Source organism: Semicossyphus pulcher, unplaced genomic scaffold (genome assembly GCF_022749685.1).
Source record: "Semicossyphus pulcher isolate SPU_LCO1_2020_fin unplaced genomic scaffold, fSemPul1.0.p SCAF_11, whole genome shotgun sequence".
NCBI lineage: Eukaryota > Metazoa > Chordata > Actinopteri > Labriformes > Labridae > Semicossyphus > Semicossyphus pulcher.
Window position 1 is genome coordinate 23,445,974 of NW_027211615.1, and position 19,520 is coordinate 23,465,493.

Sequence of the window (19,520 nt, forward strand, 5' to 3'; positions counted from 1 at the left end):
CTAATGCTACGACATCAACTCAGCACGAACTGCCTGCGTGAAGTTATCAACAATATACAAATAAAGACTACAAAGTCACAGATACTCGAGCCAATGAATAGAAGTTAAACAACTTTCACAACTCTTCACTAGCTAACAGCTCACATTCTCGTCATTTTACCGACTTAACAACATCAAACACGCCGACAATTCACTCGTGGCCAAAGCCGTCGCTAACAGAGTGTAATACAAACATCAGTGCAAAACTAACTTACATAATTATGGACGCACACGAGGTAAAAAGAGTCCGTCTGCGATCGCTGATGTCTCCGTAGTAGGTGCAGTAAACAAGTCCGGGCATGTCTCCCCTTTATTGCCGTGTTTCGGGGGGATGCTGCATTCAGGTGCGCTCAGAAACGTGAGTGATCAGACGCATGACCTTTTCCGTCAAACGTGAAGAAGGGTGGAAGATGTCTGCGGGATGGAAGTTTTTGGCCACTACAATAAGAGTAGGCATGATATCAATTCCACTTCAGGGAGACTTGATGTTCTCTGCAATTAGGTGGAAAAAAAACATGAGCCTAATATATCGGTATCGGCAGAAAGGGTTGGAAAATATCGGCATATCGGCAAAAAATCCAGTATTGTGCACCCCTAGTAAAAATGCAGATGTACAGAATGCAATGTTTTCAAAATGTGACATTTCCAGAGTTTAACTGTGTGTTTACATTTTGTTTTCTGGAACACAAATATCAAAAATAGTCTGAAAAAATGGACGAAAAACTCCAGTATGTTATTGACAAGAATAACAAAGATGAATCATCCTGGCCGGGGATATTTTTAGCCCCCTGTGATCAATAATATTGATTTCTCCCAGGTGTCCTGAAAATCAATTTTCTCATTCAAATGATTGTAAAATAAAGCAAATAAAAGAGAAACATTTTTGTATCATGCGAAATGTTTTCAGTTTTTAATTCGTCTCCCTCTCTGACGCTTCCAGCTTTGTCTCCTGTGTGATGCAGAATTCAAAAGTAGCAGCTTCAACCCGAGGCTCTGGCTGAGGTAAACAGAGCCGGGCTGCACTTCAAATATTTGTCAAGCCGTAACTCCCACCGGGGCTACCCACAATCCCTCGCTGTGTCCACAAAGAGGCTGAATCTATGCTGCGTCCTGTCCTTTGCTGTTATCAGGCGGATTTGTGCGGTCACACCTGACTGGAAACAGAATCCATTGCTACTCACACGCAGGAAAGAGATAAGTAACGTGTTTATTCTCACACATCTGCGGTGCTAATGACTGACTTACACAGAATACAGTCGCTGCTATTGTAGATGTAGAGCACTGAAACATTAACAAGCCCAAAATAAAGTCAGTTACTCAAATCATGAAGATATTTCTGCTCATTTCCTTGAAGAATACCTTGGCTCGTATTTTCCACCTGATTTGATTCACAGCTTAGTCAAACACTGTTACCCCTGCAGCCATTAAGAGCCTGACAACAGAGTGCAGCAATATAACACACAGAGATGAGTTTGGAAGTGTTCGTGCATTGATTTGCATAAAAGAGGTTTCTTCAGGAAGTGGTACCTTCACTTGGAGTGACCTGACAGTTCTAGTATCAATGTCTTGTTTTGTACCAGCTATTAACTTTGACCAACACATGAAGACAAAGTTTTCTTCCAAATAGTTTTTAATATTTTTTCTTGTTTTCTTATTAACTCAAGGTGGGTGTGGTATATAAAATGTGAGCCTGTTGTTTGCTTGTGTTCGTAGTGCCATCAAATCGTATCATGACAAACCCGCACAGTCCTGACAAACAGAGTGTTTTATGTTTCCCTCGATCACGGTTAAAGATACAATCTCGAAGATTTCAGTTTTCGTGCTCTTGAGCGCCTCCCACTGGCGATGATTGGGAATTTACGAGAACGCTCTTCCCATTTTACCTCACTTTGTCACGGTTTTAACTCTTGATTTTCCTGGCTGACGGTCGCTTTCCTTTTTAGACTGTTTGCTTCATCTGAGCGTCAAATCTGTTTCTTTTTCTTTGGATTTTCACTTATTTTTGAAGTTGTATCTGTAGTCATCCATCTTTTCTTTGTTTGTTCAGCCATAGTAGATTACTGTTTACTCACAATGCTTATAGAAACTGGAAGTGCAGCCGCTTAGCTCCGCCTACCCTCTCTGGCAGACAAACCACTGCTGGGTGATGGAAAACGCGTCACTAACTGGGCGCCACTTGGGTTTTTTCTGTGAATGTCGCCACAGACACCCAGTCCATAATACTGCAAATGCAAAGGCTTTCATCAGTGGGCCATAGGCTCAATCACCATTGTGTTACCTCATTCGGTGATAGATCGTGACTTAACAGACATTTATTTAGATGAAAAAGTTTGAGATTGTTACAGTAGAGTTGTTTCTAATTCAGTTATAACTATTTAATCAGAATCAGCTTTATTGGCCAGGTATGTACACATACAAGGAATGTGACTCCGGTTTACCTTCTCTCTGTGTACACTTAAATGTTAAACTAATATATATACAAGCCTTCGAAAGACAATAGTGCAAGTATGAGGAATGCAATGCTTCTGAAATATGTAATTAAGTAGCAGGTGGGTTAATTTACATGAGGTAGATGAGAGGCGGGGTTACACCCTGGACTGATTGCCAGTCAGTCACAGGGCTGACACATAAGCCGTTTCCCGCCTGGTCAAAAAACCTGCTAACACCCGGCTTTTTTGCTTTTTGGGAAAGGCTACAATCACCATTCAGACCTGGGTCAAATGACTCTGCAGTAGACCCGGGTAATTAAACCTGCGTCGACACACTATTCTCCACCCCCTTTCCAGCGTGATGCTATGCTCCGTCGGTAACTTCTGCGACTCCTTGTCATCTCAGCTACAAATTCCACCCGTTTCCGTCCAAGCAGCGTCAACTCACACCTACGGGCAATTTTAGAGTCACCAATGAACCTAGCGAGCATGTCTTTGGACTGTGGGAGGAAGCCGGAGAACCCAGAGAGAACCCACGCACAGGGGAACACCATTTTATTTTTTTATTTTTTTGGCACATCATCATAATGCCTCCTCTGTTTTTACCTCTGTTTCCTTATGAAAAGCTTTTGATCATCTCAAATACTTTTCATCAGCATCTAGTTTCAAGGTCAAGAATTAACTTGTGCTTACTCCCAAACATGTCCGAGTGCTAAAAAAGCTTCAGGACAGCCAGGCCTACTTAATGGACCTTATGATAAGCTTATTTTCCCAATGTAATTATTGTTTAAATAATCTTTAATGCGGGCTGCATTGTGGTTAGCGCTGTCGCCTCACAGCTAGAAGGTTTCTAGTTCCAATCCCGGGTCAGACGTAGCAGGCCTTTCTGTGTGGAGTTTGCATGTTCTCCCTGTGCAACATAGTTTCCCTCCAGGTACTCCGGCTTCCTCCCACAGTCCAAAGACATGCTCGTTAGGTTCATTAGTGAAAGTCTGTATGTGTCAGCCCTATGATTGATGGTCCGGGGTGTCTCCCGCCTCTCGCCCAACGAAACTGGGAGAGTTTGGATGGTGCAAACATCACATTTACTGTTAAAGCAAGAAATATTAGAAACATGTACACTATATGCTCCATCGTTCCTGTTTACAGCAGTGCATGTAGTACTTAATGCACCGTAAGACCCTGGATCATTACACAACCGCTGCACGGGGGTAGGAAAATTCCAGTCGTCCTTTCTGTCGTGACTTTTTAAAGAAAGCAACGTTTTTTCGCCGGTTGTCAAGGACTTTGCCTTTACTGAAGAGGTAGAAAACGTCTAGACATGTTAATAACAGATCAGAGGCTTACTGCCTACGCACAACCTCTAATGTTTTCAGTCAGCAGCACAACCTCTGGGGTTTGGACATCCAGCAGCTTGTTAACAAAGATCTTATTAGATTCATAGATTTTATCATTAAGTCGATTACACAAATCAGAGAGGAAATCACGGTTGCAACATCTAACATAATAGCAAATCAAAGCAGCTTCAGTGCAGACTGTTGAAGTATGTAAACGTTTAATCTTCTTTGCAGTCTGTGTAAGAAGGAGCACATGAGGAGCAGGAGAACAAAGTCTACGTTTGTTATCAGCTGAGGTTTATTGTAATCTACGCAGGAACTGTCGTCACCGGTTTTATTCACGTTGTCACCGGTGACGTCAGAGTTAGGTGTTTTCCACCCCAGTCATGATCTTTGTGTATATCTGCTTCATTAAATGGTATTGTAGTATTGGCGGGGGCTAAGTCAGTGGGCAAAAAACACCAAACGCAAGGGGACGTGAACAAGTTGTTCCCTATTTTTGAGCTGCTGATTGAAGTTGTGCACATTTATATATTCTTTTTCCCGACGTGTTTTAGACTTACTTGTGCAAACGAATGACACAAGATTTCTTAAGTGTTTTTTTTTTACACTCAGGCCTCATACAAATCCATCCAGTCCACATTTAGACTGGAATGACTTCACCCAGTATGTTTATGATGTCATTTGAATTAGAAAATAAGGTAGTAAATGAGTAAACATGATCGTAACAGGTTTTTCTTCTCTGCCACCTTTATGGCGAAGTATACCTTGGTTACGGTTAGGATCACAGTAACCTAAAGTCTGAATATGGTATCAGAAGTGATCTGGTTTAACTGTATGCAGTCCAAGTAATATCGTCAGTTAGCAATTCAACAGGCTTTGGCTGTATGCAGGAAAAACCGTTTGTGTGGATAAGTAAAAACTGTAACAATCAGCCGTTAGTCTCAGAAGCATCAGCTATCGGTTGACAATAGTTTACATTTTTATTCATCTCTATTGTCACAGCCCGGCTCAGAGAGTGTGACAATTTAGGGAGACAACACGGTCTGGTGAGTACGAAGAGCAGTTACATTTACAAAAATATAAGAAACCTCAACATAGTTTGTTATCAGTGTTGTAAAGTGTGTGTGGATGCATCATGTAAAAGTAGATCTGCGAAATGGAAGAAACAGAACTCCAGGAGACGAAACCCGCTGTCATCCTGCCGACCCCGTCAGAGAGAGAGAGAGAGATCTGGGCGGTCTTTATAAAGGTGGTGATTCACGTATCAACTTTTACATCAACATCAACAGACAACATCAACAAGCAACACGAGGAGGCAACCGGCCTATCTCTCTGTACTCCTCTGCTCCCGTCACAACTACGGCGTTACCATAGCAACTCCTAGTACGACGGCAATTTAAGCTAGCTCAGACGATCTAATACAAATTTCACGGCAATAAAGCATCTCAAATGTGTTGTTAGTTTATATTAAATTATTTTTACCAGACAGATGTTCTCCATACATTCACTTACCAGATGTTTTATCAGAAGTTCCTTCTCCTGGGTCCACTGTGCTTGGATGGCCGCCATCGTTCAGAAACTTTTTCAGGCCAGAGAGATCACATGAACCAAAATCTGGGCTGTGATTGGAGCATTTCTGATGTAATTCTGCATGCTGACCACAAGAGGTCGCTGCTGATGTGACAGTTCCAGTTCAGAGGAGGTTGACCTTTTTCAATGTAAAGGTGTACAGTCAACATTGAATATTGACGTATTGAATATTGGTGTAAACCCTCTGACCAGGACACACCTCCCCTGCAACACAGCACATAAACAGCACCAGACAGAGACACCCAGTGGCCAGGTAGAGGGGTCGTCACACTATAAACAGATATCTGCATATAAGTGCAGCTTATAGTCCAACGGTAGACGTTGTATCTACACTCCAACTCAATTCTTGCATAGTGAGCAATGACAGGAAATGAAATCTTGGTGTACTTTAAATACTTTGTAAATGCTGTCTACACCGGAAGCCTCCAAACATTGGCCGCTGCTCCCAGGGTCTTTATCGTCGTCAGATTATAGCTGACTGGTTCCTAGATTTGGATCACAGTAAAAAGAAATGTTGACCATTGGTAGAGGACAGGACTTGATCAACAGTCACAACAGCTGCTTCTGCTGGCTGTAGAAAATGTGAACATGACTGTGGATCGAATGTATCGGGACTCTATTTAAAAGTTGTTCTTGATTAACAACGACTGTGACTCACCTTTAAATCATCTACTGAACCTGGTGTCCTGTGAACATAACTCAGACACTTCAATTATGTGTAACTGGGATACAGAGACCCAGCGGGATGAGTACATTTGAATAATAACTGCCTTGCTCATGCTAAAAATCTAATTATAAGAACACTGAACAAAAGTAGATGACACTAAATCCACTCGTCCGTCTGCACTCGACCTTTTTATGAATCTCTTTCTCAGCAGTGAATCACTTTACACGTGACTGCTTCATTCAAATGCACAGCAATAATGATCATTTAATATGCCGCCTCTTATTATGCAGCAGTCAAAGCTTATTCTCATTAGCAAAAAACCATCAGCAAGCGGTTGACGGAGCCATTATCAGCACCATGAATGCATTCATTAACGCCACGTCCACTTACTCGCTCACAAACAGACGCAGCATGAAAGAGTTTCAACTTGATTCTTTTTCTGTGGTCGCCGTTACTCGTAATAACTGGAGGCAAAGGCTGATTTAATTAGGGTGTTCGCTAGGCAACAGCTTACCTCGATGCTTTAGAGCAGCCTCAGTGTTTCTCTCACTGCTTACTTCAAACACAGAGCAGAGGCCAACACAGGTGAAGCTAAGGACGTCATATATAGACAAGTAGTGTTAATACAGGAGAACTCGGTGAACGCCGGCTGTGGCAGACGGCTGCAAAGCCCTTTCAATTCAATTCAAAAGCCCTCCACAGGAAAGAAAAATGAAGACGGTTTCAATGTGACACTTTGTCCAATTTCTAATGCTTCAATTCAGCTCCTTATGAACTCCTGCAGTGATCCCTGGGTTGCTGAATGAGCGACCAAACAAGGACGCTAATGCTGATGTCATTTAGAAGGCTAGCCGTCTGCCGATTAGCTTGTCAGCGACGGCACAAAATCCCATCATTATTAGAAGTTTAGGAGATTTTTGGAGATAGCCAGGCTAGCTGTTTTATTCTTTTTCCAGTATGCTAAGCTAGGCTAATTACTCCCTGGTTCTAGCTTCACAAGTAACACAAAGATTTAGCAAACATATAAGTCTGCTCATCTAAATCTTGGGTAAAGGACAAATATTTTTTTCCCATATATGACAATATAGCTTTTTTCTCTTTTTTTCATTCTTTATGTTAAGCTAGGCTAAGCTAGCTAGTTAATAACCTCCTGGTTCTCGTTCCACAGGAAACACAGACACAAGAGAGATATCCATCTTCTCTTTAAAATCTTGGAGGGAAAAGGCAAAGTTTATTTCCAAAATGTTAAAATATAATACTTTAACTAACGCCAATAATTTACTTTTCCAAGCTGTAACTGATTGGTGTTAAGCTAGTCTTATGCAGCACATTAGCTTAAAAACTAGCCTGCAAATGTCCTTATGGTTTGTTTAGGTGCTGGTGTAGTCCTAACTCTTCAATACTACATAATAAGAAGTTTAGAGCTTCGGGGAAAACCAGGCAAACTGTTTCATCCTGCTTCCAGTCTTTATGCTAAGCTAGGCTAATCAGCTCCCGGCTTTTGATCCATGGATAACACACAGACATAAGTATGATATCAATCTTCTCACATAAATCTTAGAAGGAAAAGGCAAAGATTTTTATTTCTATAATCTGAAAATATATTTAGATGTTGGTGTAGTCCTTTCTCTTCTGTGTATTAACGTAATAATACGTTTTGGAAAACTTTGGAGATAGCCAGGCTAGCTGTTTTCTCTTCCTCCAGTTTATATGCTAAGCTAGGACACAACCTCCTGGTTCTTGTTCCGTAGGTAAGACACAGACAGGAGAAAGATATCAATCTCCTCTTTAAAATCTTTGAGGGAAAGGGCAAATAAGTTTTATCCATAATGTTAAAATATATTATTTTACTAACTAACTCCAATGTTTTGCTTTTTCCAAGCTGCAACTGTTCGGTTTTAAGCTAGTTACCTAAAGCACATTAACTAGCTTAAAAACTAGCCCGCCACTGTTCTTATAGTTTGTTTAGATGCTGGTGTCGTCCTTACTCTTCAATATTACATAATGAGAAGTTTGGAGCTTCGGAGATAGCCCGGCTAGCTGATCATTCCGCTTCAAGTCTTTATGCTAAGCTAGGCTAATCACCTCTTGGTTCTAGCTCCATAATTAACACACAGAATTGAAGTGAAAAAGATATCAATCTTCTCACCTGAATCTCGGGGCAACAGGAAAAGAAGTGTTTTTCTAAAAACTCCAATATTTTGCTTTTTCCAAGCTAACACTGCTTGGTGTTAAGCTAGTTAGCTACAGCACATTAACTATAGGTTAGTTAGTATATAAACTAACCTGCAAATGCCTTTATGTTAAGTTTAAATGCTCTTCTTTATACAAAATACACTTTTTTGGAAATAGAAAGGCACATTTACCAATCGTTATGCTAAGCTAGGCTAATCACCTTCTGCTTCTAGCTCCATAAGTAACACACAGAAATGAGAAAGATATCAATCTTCTCATTTAGCTAATCTTGTGGCAAAGGGCAAAGAATTGTAGCTATTACCAAAATATGAAAATCAATCCATCACATTTTATTTGTATTGTAAAATTGTAAAACATATTTCTTTGAACCAACTTAATCACATATTTGTTTTGTGGTAAGCTCATCAGCTACAGAGCATTAAACAGCTTAAAAACGACCCCGCTAATGCAATTGTGCTTTGTTTGGATGTTTTTTTGTAAAGATGCAGAGAGTGGGTCCTCTGTATGTGTGTTTGTGTGTGTGTTTAGGTGAGAATGTATGACAGGTGTGATCATTGTTAGTGTCAGAGTGTCAGGTTATCTTGACTCTGGTACTCGAGCACATCTGTGAAAGCCTGACATGCACACAGCTGTGTTTTTCGAAAATACTGAATTTTCACCCTCCAGCGAACATTTTTAGATCCACCAATTTTAGATTAATTAGTTTCCTGTTTTAAGGTTATGGATGAAAACCATTTATATTTGTGTTAGCTAAGGACACGGCCTTTAGATCGCAGCTGGTACCTTTGCTTGTAGCCCACACACCTGCGTCTTCTCTGTAATCAGGTCGTGATGATTCCTTTCAGACTCCTGCAGAGCTGATGCTGGTGGTGCAGAACCATCTGGACTCTTGTCTCCTCCCCATAAAGACCCCTCTTCTCCCTGAAGGGTTGCATCACCACTATGCAGTGAAATGGACCCTGGCAGTGTTTTACTATCCGTGATGTTTAGATTTACATTACTACTGCATTAAAGTGTAATTGTAGTCCTGTAGATTTTTAATGGGTTAAGAAAATTCTCCGTCTTCCTAAATTGAATCATAAAAACTCACTCTTGGATGAGCCTGAAAATGCATCATCACAAAACTGAATACAGGTCAGACCGTCTGATGTCAGAGAGTATGATGCTCTGCTGTAGATTAAATTACCTAGATACACACCTATGGATGGATGGATGGACGGACAGACGGATGGATGGATGGATAGATAGATATACAGACAGACAGACAGGCAAACGGGTGGAAAGATAGATAGATGGATGGATGGATGGATGGATGGATGGATGATGGAAGGACGGATAGATAGACACACAGACAGACAGGCATATGGGTGGAAAGATAGATAGATGGATGGATGATGGAAGGACGGATAGATAGACACACAGACAGACAGGCATATGGGTGGAAAGATAGATAGCTAGACGGATGGATGGATAGATGGACAGATGGACGGACAGATAGATAAATAAAAAGATAGAAAAATGGATGGATGGATGGATGGACTGACAGACAATGGATGGATGGATGGATGGATGACACCATTCAAACTACGACTCACTGTGCCCTTTCAGTGCGTGTTGAAGAACACCCTCGACTGTCAGTAAAGTGGTGAATCAGGACACGAGAGAGAAAGAGAAAGATGGAACAATTACCTGCACTGGTGAATGGCTACCAGCAAATATCCCCATGGCAACCTCTCCCCCAATTCTAAGAAAAATGGTGATGATGGTCAAAGAAGGTATGCACACACACCTGTTATATAATCTTTATTATGTGTCCTGTCAGTTTAGACAGGAAAAATACATGCTGGATTCATCTTCCATGTGTTATTCATCAGTTTCTCTTGCAGCCTTCACTTCCTGTATCAGCACATCAAATATTCATGTGTACATTTCAAATATCCCTAAATTCAAGAATCATAAGTTAAGTTTGTCACCAGTGTTTAACAGACAGAGACAGAGAGGCCTGAGCTCTTGCCGGCCTGTCAGACACGTTTAAGCGACAGAGCTTCATCCCTCTGGGCGTTCCTCCTGTGTTTGCCCGGAGCGTCTCCTGCTCTCTGAAACTCACGCAGGGTTTGCTTCAGACTCTGATTCAAGGAACGGAGAGAGTGGCTCACATCCCGGAGGACGGGAGGCCTGCCTCAGGTGATGAATCCCTCAATTACTGGGTGAACTGAATCAATAATCAATGGAGTCAGCAGCAGGCTAACGTCGGGGGAGGCTGACCTTTGGTGTCAATCTATAAAAGGTGACTTTAAAATCAAAACCTGCCTTCTAATTCAACATCAACTCTGGTTAGCAATGATTTATCAATATTGTCATCTTACCTCCCGCCCCTTCTGCTAACTAAAAGACACACTTCCCGCACAGCGGCTCATTCTGCAGCAGAACAGCTTCTTGTGTTGGTCTGAAGCAGATATTCACCTATATGGAGTGTTCAATGACTGTGGTGATTGTTTTAGTGACGTCTCCTCTCGCCGAACAGATCAGCCGCAGGAGCCGAATGTGTCAACAGAGCTGTCAATCATCCTTTTTACAGCATCAAATAACTAATTAAAACTAAACTTGTCAGAAAAATGAACGCTTGGACGTAAATCAGCATGATAAGAACTAACTATGATGACAGAAACCATGTTTGAGAATGCAACAACAACTTCCTGTTTTTTAGTGAACTGTCAAAGTGGGCAGGCAGCCATGGCAACCAACATTTGTCCTTGTCACTTCTGGTCTTTTTGTCTCCATCCCACCTTCAGACAATTAGTGAGGTTTCTTTTACATCTTTAACTCTGATTCACATGTATGTTGTTATTAAGTACCACGTAGGCAGCCTACAAACAAGTCAGGTAAGATAGGATAATATACGATAGAACTTTATTTGTCCCGAAGGAAATTCTAGAGCCAGATTACCTCAAAAATACAGAACAAAAGTGGACTGTACATGAATGGACTCTAGTTTGGTTTGTTTTATTACAAATACTTTACTTCTTCTTCTTCAAAGCTGGCCTTGGGTGGGTGTGGGGTTGGGGTTATTAGAGGGCAGGGTGCTGCTGCAGCTCCTCCAGAGTGGCGCGCTCTGTCGGGTCTCTGTCCAGACACATACAGCAAGCTCCTGCAGTCTGAAGAGCAGGAGAGAAAGAAGGAGATCAAGGTGTTAGTGGGCATTTGCAGTGATCCCATACACAAAGAAATCAGAGGGAAAGATTAGCTTTCAAAAAAAAAAAATGTGTGTGTGTGTGTGTGTGTGTGTGTGCTCTTGTATCTTACCTCTGGACTGTTCACAGTTAATTCTAATTTCCCCATTAATGAAGGCCATGGTGGTGAGATGCTCATGTCAACTCAGTAAAGAGTAGAAGAGCGCCCCCAGCTGCCAAACGATGGTGGGACGGGCCTCGTATGTCCTATAACTTAACCACTCCGGGGGGGCGTACATACGGGTACATTTAACACACAGCAGCAGAGGAACACAGGTAAATAAATAGGTGGAGGGGGGGGAAAGCGAGCTTGAAAGTCGTTATTTCAGAGATTGACAGATGAGAAAGGGGAGAAGCTAGATATCTTACCTCAGAAGGAATGGTAGGACGTCTCTCCCGAGAAGCTGCCACAGCCGAAGTCGATGATGCGCACTCTGGTTTCGCCGGACTCCAGCTGCACCAGGATGTCTTGCGGCTTGATATCCCGGTGGAAGACGCCCTTGGAGTGCATCTCAATGGCTGCGTCCACCAGCTGCCTCAGGATTTTCTGAAAACAGGAGACAAAGACAGACGTGTAAGTAGAAAAGTCTATGAAACAATATGTGGGGAAAAACGGCTGCCACAAAAAATTAAAAAGTTGAGCCATGCCGTGCAAACAGTGTTGGTAACAAAAAGCTCTATCTAGACGCCTGAACATGTTTATGATGATATAACACTCGATCATGGCACCTATGCAGCAACAACTTAGCTAGCTGTGACACAAATGTAACACTCTTTCCTGTAAAAGTCCAGTCAAACCAGCATTTAGAGTTGTACATTTTAATGGAAGCACTACAATCATTGGTTTACTCAAAGCCACAAAGACAATCTCAGCGAACTTTTGGGCATCAAGTTGAACTTAAACCTTTTGAAAGTGCTGATCTTTGAGAAAAACAGACAGAAGAGTCTAAAAGAGAAGAAGCTGTGTTGCTTTGTAGCATTTTGACATCATTGTCATTTAACCTTCTTTGCCAGCAACTATTTTACAATCACAGCCTGATTAACAGTTGTTGGAAAGATGTCGGTAACCAAGCTAACAAGCTTTCCAAGTGATATCTAGTAATTTAGCTAGGACGGAGAAGCTAACTATGATTATGACTGAGGAGCAGTAACCTGTCATGCTGGCTAGCATGTTAGCCGTTAGCTCTCTAGCTACCACTTGCATCAGTGATTGAACTTTGATGGGCTGCTTTCAGGCTCCTATACTGCACGTGTTAAATCAGTCAAGTATGATAAATACAACTTTCCAGTCCTGCAAATAAGCTAACAGACAAATTCCTCCTCCCAGATATTTCGTTCCTCTGCTTCCTGCTCATCCAGGGATCCTCCGGGGGCTTGAAGATATTTCTGGAGGTCCTTGCAGGGGAATGGTCTTTCCATGACTAGTATTAGCTTGTTCAGAGTGTACCAGTCCAGCAGAGAGACTGCTGTTTTCATCAGGAAGCCCGCCTCCAGAATGACATTATAGATCCTCCCATTGCACATCTAAAGAAAACAAATGCCCACAAATACTTTTTAAATTGGAGTTTTCAGGTTTCTGTACTTTACTTGAGTATATATATTTCTGACCCTTTCTCTTTTTTTTACTTCAACCACTTAATTTGACACCGGTGTGTCTGTCTTTGACTCCTTACATCGTCACAGGGCTCGTTACTTCAGATGAATGTATTTTATTTAAGATATCTTTATCTTCTTGTATATATGTGCACCGCCTTTCCAACATAATATCATAGAATTAAGTTTCAAGGTTTCAAGGTTCAACGGACTTCGATGGGCCTAAAGAGAAAAGATTTAGTAACTAGTTTCCTCTCTCTTTAAGTTGTTACTGTCATAAACACGTCAAAATTGTCTGAGTAAATACAGTCAGTGACTTCTAGAATATATGTGGAGTCTCTCTCTCTGAGGCCCGTCTCACCCCTACTACTAATCGGTTTAGTACGCCCCGCACTTGGATTCACCCAATGACTGTATATATAGCTGGACGACGCGTCTCCATCTGCTCTAATTGATGTTAGCCACTTCTGCTAACCAAAACATACACACACTTAACAGAAGCACGTCGGCGTATTTAACTTCCTTTTGCTTTTCATGCTTTAATAGAGAGAGGTACTTGTAATAAACATGTCAGAATCACTCAGAATCATGCCTTTAAGCTGCTTTTCAGTAACATCCCTGTTTCCCACACTCCATAAATCACTCTGACGTGATTTAAAAGGTTTAACATTTTCACTTTGTCGTTATTTGCCGACTCAGACTCTGACATTTTGTCCTGAGCATGTTTTTAATTCGTAATTCAGCTGAGAGCCTCATCTTCAGACATTGCACACGCACGCACACGCACACGGCTCTAATCGAGTGTGACATTTCATTCGCTAAATTTGCCTTCTTGAGCTGAACCATTAGGTGACATGGTCGGGTGTTTGTCATTTAATTCACCTGACCTTTATTTGAACAGCTCTCCTGTTACGAAGTCGGGATTAGACTTTATTATGCCTGCAGGGAAATCAAGCAGCATTAAACACTGGATATAAAACGCAACTCTCTGTGCTCCAGTATCATCTTTACTGCAGGTATTGATGCATATCTACAACGCAGACAACCTGAAACATCAGACAATACAACAGCAAACTGCTTAAATGAAAGTTTAAAATTAAAAGTTTTAGAATATTCCTATTTCTATGGGGTGAATCTCACTGTAAAGTCTCAACACAGAGGTGCGGGCATCAAACACATCACAGCTCTTCTGCCAACAGGGGGCGGTAGTGCCTCATGGGAAACAGCATCCTGAGACATGGAGGAACATGTATAGGACAGAAGAAAGCACATGTAATTATTCTGTGCTGGAGACAAATAGATAAACAGACATGAAATGCACTATAATAATAACAAACTTTATTTATATGGCACTTTTAAAATCACAGATAAACAGTGCTTTACAATAGAGTTGCAGATCTGGTCTTTCCAGGCAGGTTATTCTAAAATCTAGGAGCTTTGACCGCAAATGCACCACCAGCTGTAAGGTCAAAGAGCAAGAGATGTAGCTCAGCGTAAAGCAGGAAGACTGTTTCATATCTTTCATTCATTAATTCATCCTTCATATCACTCTCTATCTCTTCTGCTTCTCTGATCAGCTGATCATGGGCGTCTCCATGTGGTGTTTCTCATGTGCTACAAGACACATCAGGGACAACATCAGCACTCATCTCCATGGCTGGGCCTGTCTGCTTTTAAACTGCAGTGTACCAAGGACAGGCTGAACAACACGTTTTCAGATTGGCAGGTTTGAGACGTCACAAACCTAAGGAGCCAATCCCGTTAATGGACGGGGTGACGCTACGCATATCATTATGTGTAACCTATGGCAACCACTGCGGCGATGCGCGAGCCAGCTGTAACCGTCATCGTCATTTTTGCAAACTCACTACTGACTGCTAACGTTAACGTTACTGCTACTAATTACTACATTTCAAGCTAGCTAAGTTTCAACAAGTTGCCACTAAACGATGGCAGAGACGTGTTTTGTTTTCATGACGGAGGGGGCGGCTGGAAATTTGCATCGTGGGCGGGGACTATGCAGATTCAGGAATATTTAATGAGGGAGAAGGAGGAGATGCCTTGGGAGGAATTTTACACGGTAACGTATTTTGCAGAAAAAATTTATTATTTCAAGCCGAGCATTTTATGTCTTAAAACATGTCTGGAGCTGGTCTTTAAGATATTTTGCCCCAACCTTAACCAGCCAATCCTCCTGCTGCAGTCAAACTTTAAACCTGTCCTCTCTGCTGCTGTCAGTTTGTCTTTCAGTGTGGATCATTGCGCCACCCCTCCACCCCAGTCACCTCTAATCCATTCTTCAGCGTCCAGGTTCAGCTCTTCAGAAGGCCGCTCCTCATCACGTCCTGCATCCATCCTTCCATCACTTCCATCGGAGGAGGTAATCCTATCCTGCTCTCAGCCTCACGACCACTTTCAAATTCATGAAGACGTCACGGTGGCGTCTAATCACCAAAGACTTTTCTCATTCTTTTCTAAACTTGTAAATAAATAATTATGTACTCATGAAGAAGTCTTGATTGAAATTACCTGATTAATAAATACTGAACAGGCCACTCAGGGTTTTGTAATTAATCAGTGATATAATTAAATTGTTAAAGCAACAGGACGCCGGTGAGAAGGTCAGGATCAGTGAAATGTGGACATTGCTGGTCCGACTCAGTCTTCATTAGGACATAACATTTCTTTAAAGCCTGGATTGGGAAACTGTTGGGTGTTGTGGATGTAAACTGGGTCATATAAGAGCAGTCACATTCAGGGTCACGCTGTTGCAGTGAGAGACGCCTGCTGTGATGATGACTGGTGGCGATAACAGGCCGCCCCCTCCTCCAGGCTGCACTTTTCTCCATTCCTGACAATTAAACACACATAACAGAACAGCTTTCACACACGACACGCGCACAGGTTTTCGTGTTTTCATGACAGCGGCCCTCAAAGCGTCAGCGTTTAGGAGGATTTAAGGCAGATTCACGTGTGGAATGTGAGCCCATAGATCTCCTCTAACAGTCAGGCGATCACAGACAAACACCAAGCTAACGGCCGCTTGATGGATGGTTAGAGTCCGGCCTCGTTTCTGTGTGTCAACATGACGTTCAGCAGCAGGTCAGGCGAGAAAGGAGTGTTCATGATATCACATCAGGCACGGTGATGTTACAGCGTTAGAGGCTGAATGTTGAGCAAAATTAGCTCCAGAGGAGGTCACAGTTTAAACTGTTAATGATGTAATTTTTTAATCATAAGAGTGCACTTCAATCAACACTTGCAATCATTTTGCAAGATTTAATATTCAAGATCTTTATTTGTCACATCCTCATGCAGGTGGGCAGTGAAATGCAAAGACTGAACAACAAGGCCCTTCAATAAAAACACTGAAGCTTAAACTCGAAGACGTGTCTGTGAAGGCTCCTTCTTGGAAGCTAAATCCAAAAGGGGGCTTGGTTCAAGCTCTTGAAACATTTTCAGCTTTCATCCACTGGTCAGTTTGGAACTGCAGAAGCCTTTCAGATGAGAAGTGAAGCATCTTCAAGAACTTCAACTAAGTCCAGCTGATCCCTTTTGGATGTAGATTCAAATCTAAGACATTTAAAAACAGAAAAAAATTGTGTTTGAAAACTATGAGAAAAATGGAAATACTTCATTAATCCCCGGGGGAGAATTTGAGCGTAAGAAGAAGTAAGAAATATGTCAAACATGTGCATTATATTTAAAATAAAATAAGAAATAAAGATAAAATGGGATATATGGTGATTGAAATATGAATGCCAGCATTAAATATAATTGCCACAATAAGAGTAAACACAAGCTAAATACAGCAACACAACATTGTTAAATTGACAGTTTAAATTCAGAATTAATAACAGATGATTGCACACACTGGATTACTGCACAAATGATGATCCAGATATGAATGAAAGATTCTGAAATGACAACAATAGTAACAAAACATGCATTTTAAAGATTATGCAAAGCAACAACATCGACGCAAAAACCCCCACAAAAGAGCAAAACTCATTTACCGTTAGTTCACATGAACCATTCAGGGAGGTGGTCAGCAATAACAAGTATTTTTAAGAGTTTAATTGTGACATATAATCATGCACGACACAGTCAAAGTGAAATGTGTCTGCAACCTGCAATTAAAACAAGCATAAATCAGTTATATTAACATAATGTCACATTTAAAAGTAATAGAAATAGTTTCAAAGTTGGCAAATGATGTTTTCAGCACTCTAAGACAGAAAGGTTAAAATATGAATACCACATTTATTTGGTTATTAATGTTTTTGTTTATTTAAAGGTAAAGAAATAACCATCAGTTACAGCAATTCAACCACATCCTCACAGCTCCCTAGCAACGCCGAGCGAGAAAGCGGCCCTGTGACCTCTTGAAGTTCTCACCTTCATCCTGGATTCTAGTTGTTCATATGATACTATACTAACATACATTCCAGTTAAGATCCGGAGAGGATGTACAAAGCCCAAACTTACCTGAGCCATGTTGTTAAACACATTTTACGTAGGATGTTGTGCGTGCAGGCAGAGGACCAGGTTTGTATGTGCAGCTGAATCTGTTCCATCAGCTGTTTTCCTGCAGTAGCTCATAAAGATACTGATTCTCTTCCCCCACCAGAGTCTGTCTTAATGTAGAAATTATATTTATTTCCTCCAAGTCGGGTTGATTGCGTTTGGTTGATTACTCAGGTTTGTGGATCGACTAATAATGCTCCTGAAAGGAATTCATCATCAGAATTTCAGTTCAGCTTTGTTCAGTTTGGCAACAATACTGACTCAATCCTGTTGTCATCTTGGGCCTTTCACAGTCTAATATCTACTTTTATGTGAGTGAATGAGATAACAATCCCTTAAATAACCCAGCTCTGAACGGTTTGTAATTTAATACACACACAAGTCAGAATAAAGTCATAATTACACCTGATCAAGGACTCAAGTTAGGTTGGAGTTTGGACCCCATCTGCTGGATCAAACAGGGTAAAACACTTCATTTAAATACTGCAGGAAGAAGGTTTTAATGAGGACTGATGAAGGCATTATACCTTTAAACTGTGCTGTTATCTTTATGTGAAATAAATCGGCATATCTGACATCAAAAAGAAGCTAATAATAACAACATTTTGAGGCTGAATGGGATGACAAGATCCATCACTCCACAGGGGCTGAAAAATTTGCACAGATGAAAACAAAAGATGAAAATATGACCCTTTGAGACCGATGCACTGGCTGTTACAACGGCTCAGAAGATTTATGATTTGTTGCGTAAGCCTGATGAAAGATTCAGCGCCGCTTCGCTTTGGAGAGACGTTTGTTTTGAAGAAAAAAGTGTTATTCTGGGTCACAGAGCAGACCGGACATTTGCAGCGAGCACGGAGCCGAGTCTCACCCCGGTGCCAGAAACACCTCCTGGGTGCCAAATGGACGTGTTTTTTACGAAGGGAGTCCCACAAAGAAGCGAAAGACCTTTGACAAGACTTTGGTTCAGAGGCAGAAAAATCAACCCAGAAATCTGCCTTTAGATGACCTTTAAACGCACGTTATATGACCTTTGCTTTTCCTTTTTACATGACCATTGAAGATGTAGGTATGTATTTGTATGCATGAGTTTTTTTGATGTGCATTTATGAAATACAAACTTGTTTTAGCCCAAAGAAGCCGGATAAACTCTGTGCTTTCTTCACCACTATGCTCCAACCTAACTGAGCCTGCAGAGCAATATACATTTAAACAACAGACTGCTGAGAGGGGAGCCCCAACTTAAAGTGTTTACTGCTGCTTCTCAGTGAAAAGCCTTTGCACAAATGTTTGGAGGATCTTTTTCTTGTACCGCTGCCCCTTTCTTTCCTCACTCTCTCTTTCTTTCCCCATCTCTCTCCGTCCCGGCCTCCAACCATAACCCCTTGTTGCTTTGACCTCTTATAATTCTAAGGGACATTTTCAGGGTTTACCAGCGTTCTCCGCTGCCCGCGGGAGCTCAGGCTCTGTGTTCCTCGTGTTGTTTCCATCCAGTCACCTCGCTCTGAAACACACTTTACTGTGTCTCATATAAAATCCTGCACAATGGCTCTCAGAGGCTCATTCTCGGGCCTGAGTGTTGTTGCTACCAAGGTGCAGTTTTATCAGCTGGAAAAGCATATTAAAAAGAAAGAGAGGAGGAGACCTGCAGGGTTACAGTCCTGTGGTTGTTGGCTTTACCCATCATAGAGCATTTGATCAAAGCTGCATGTTAGATCAAAGAGTAACCAGAGGATGTTTGCAGATTAATGCTGGTACAAAGTGTCCAATGGAGTATTTGATACAGGCATTAAATGCATTTGCATAAACCGGAATAAAGGTTAAAGTTACACCCTTGTCATGCATTCTACTTTAATAACATATAACCACTAAGTGGCATTATTATGTCATTTTAACATCATCAACATAT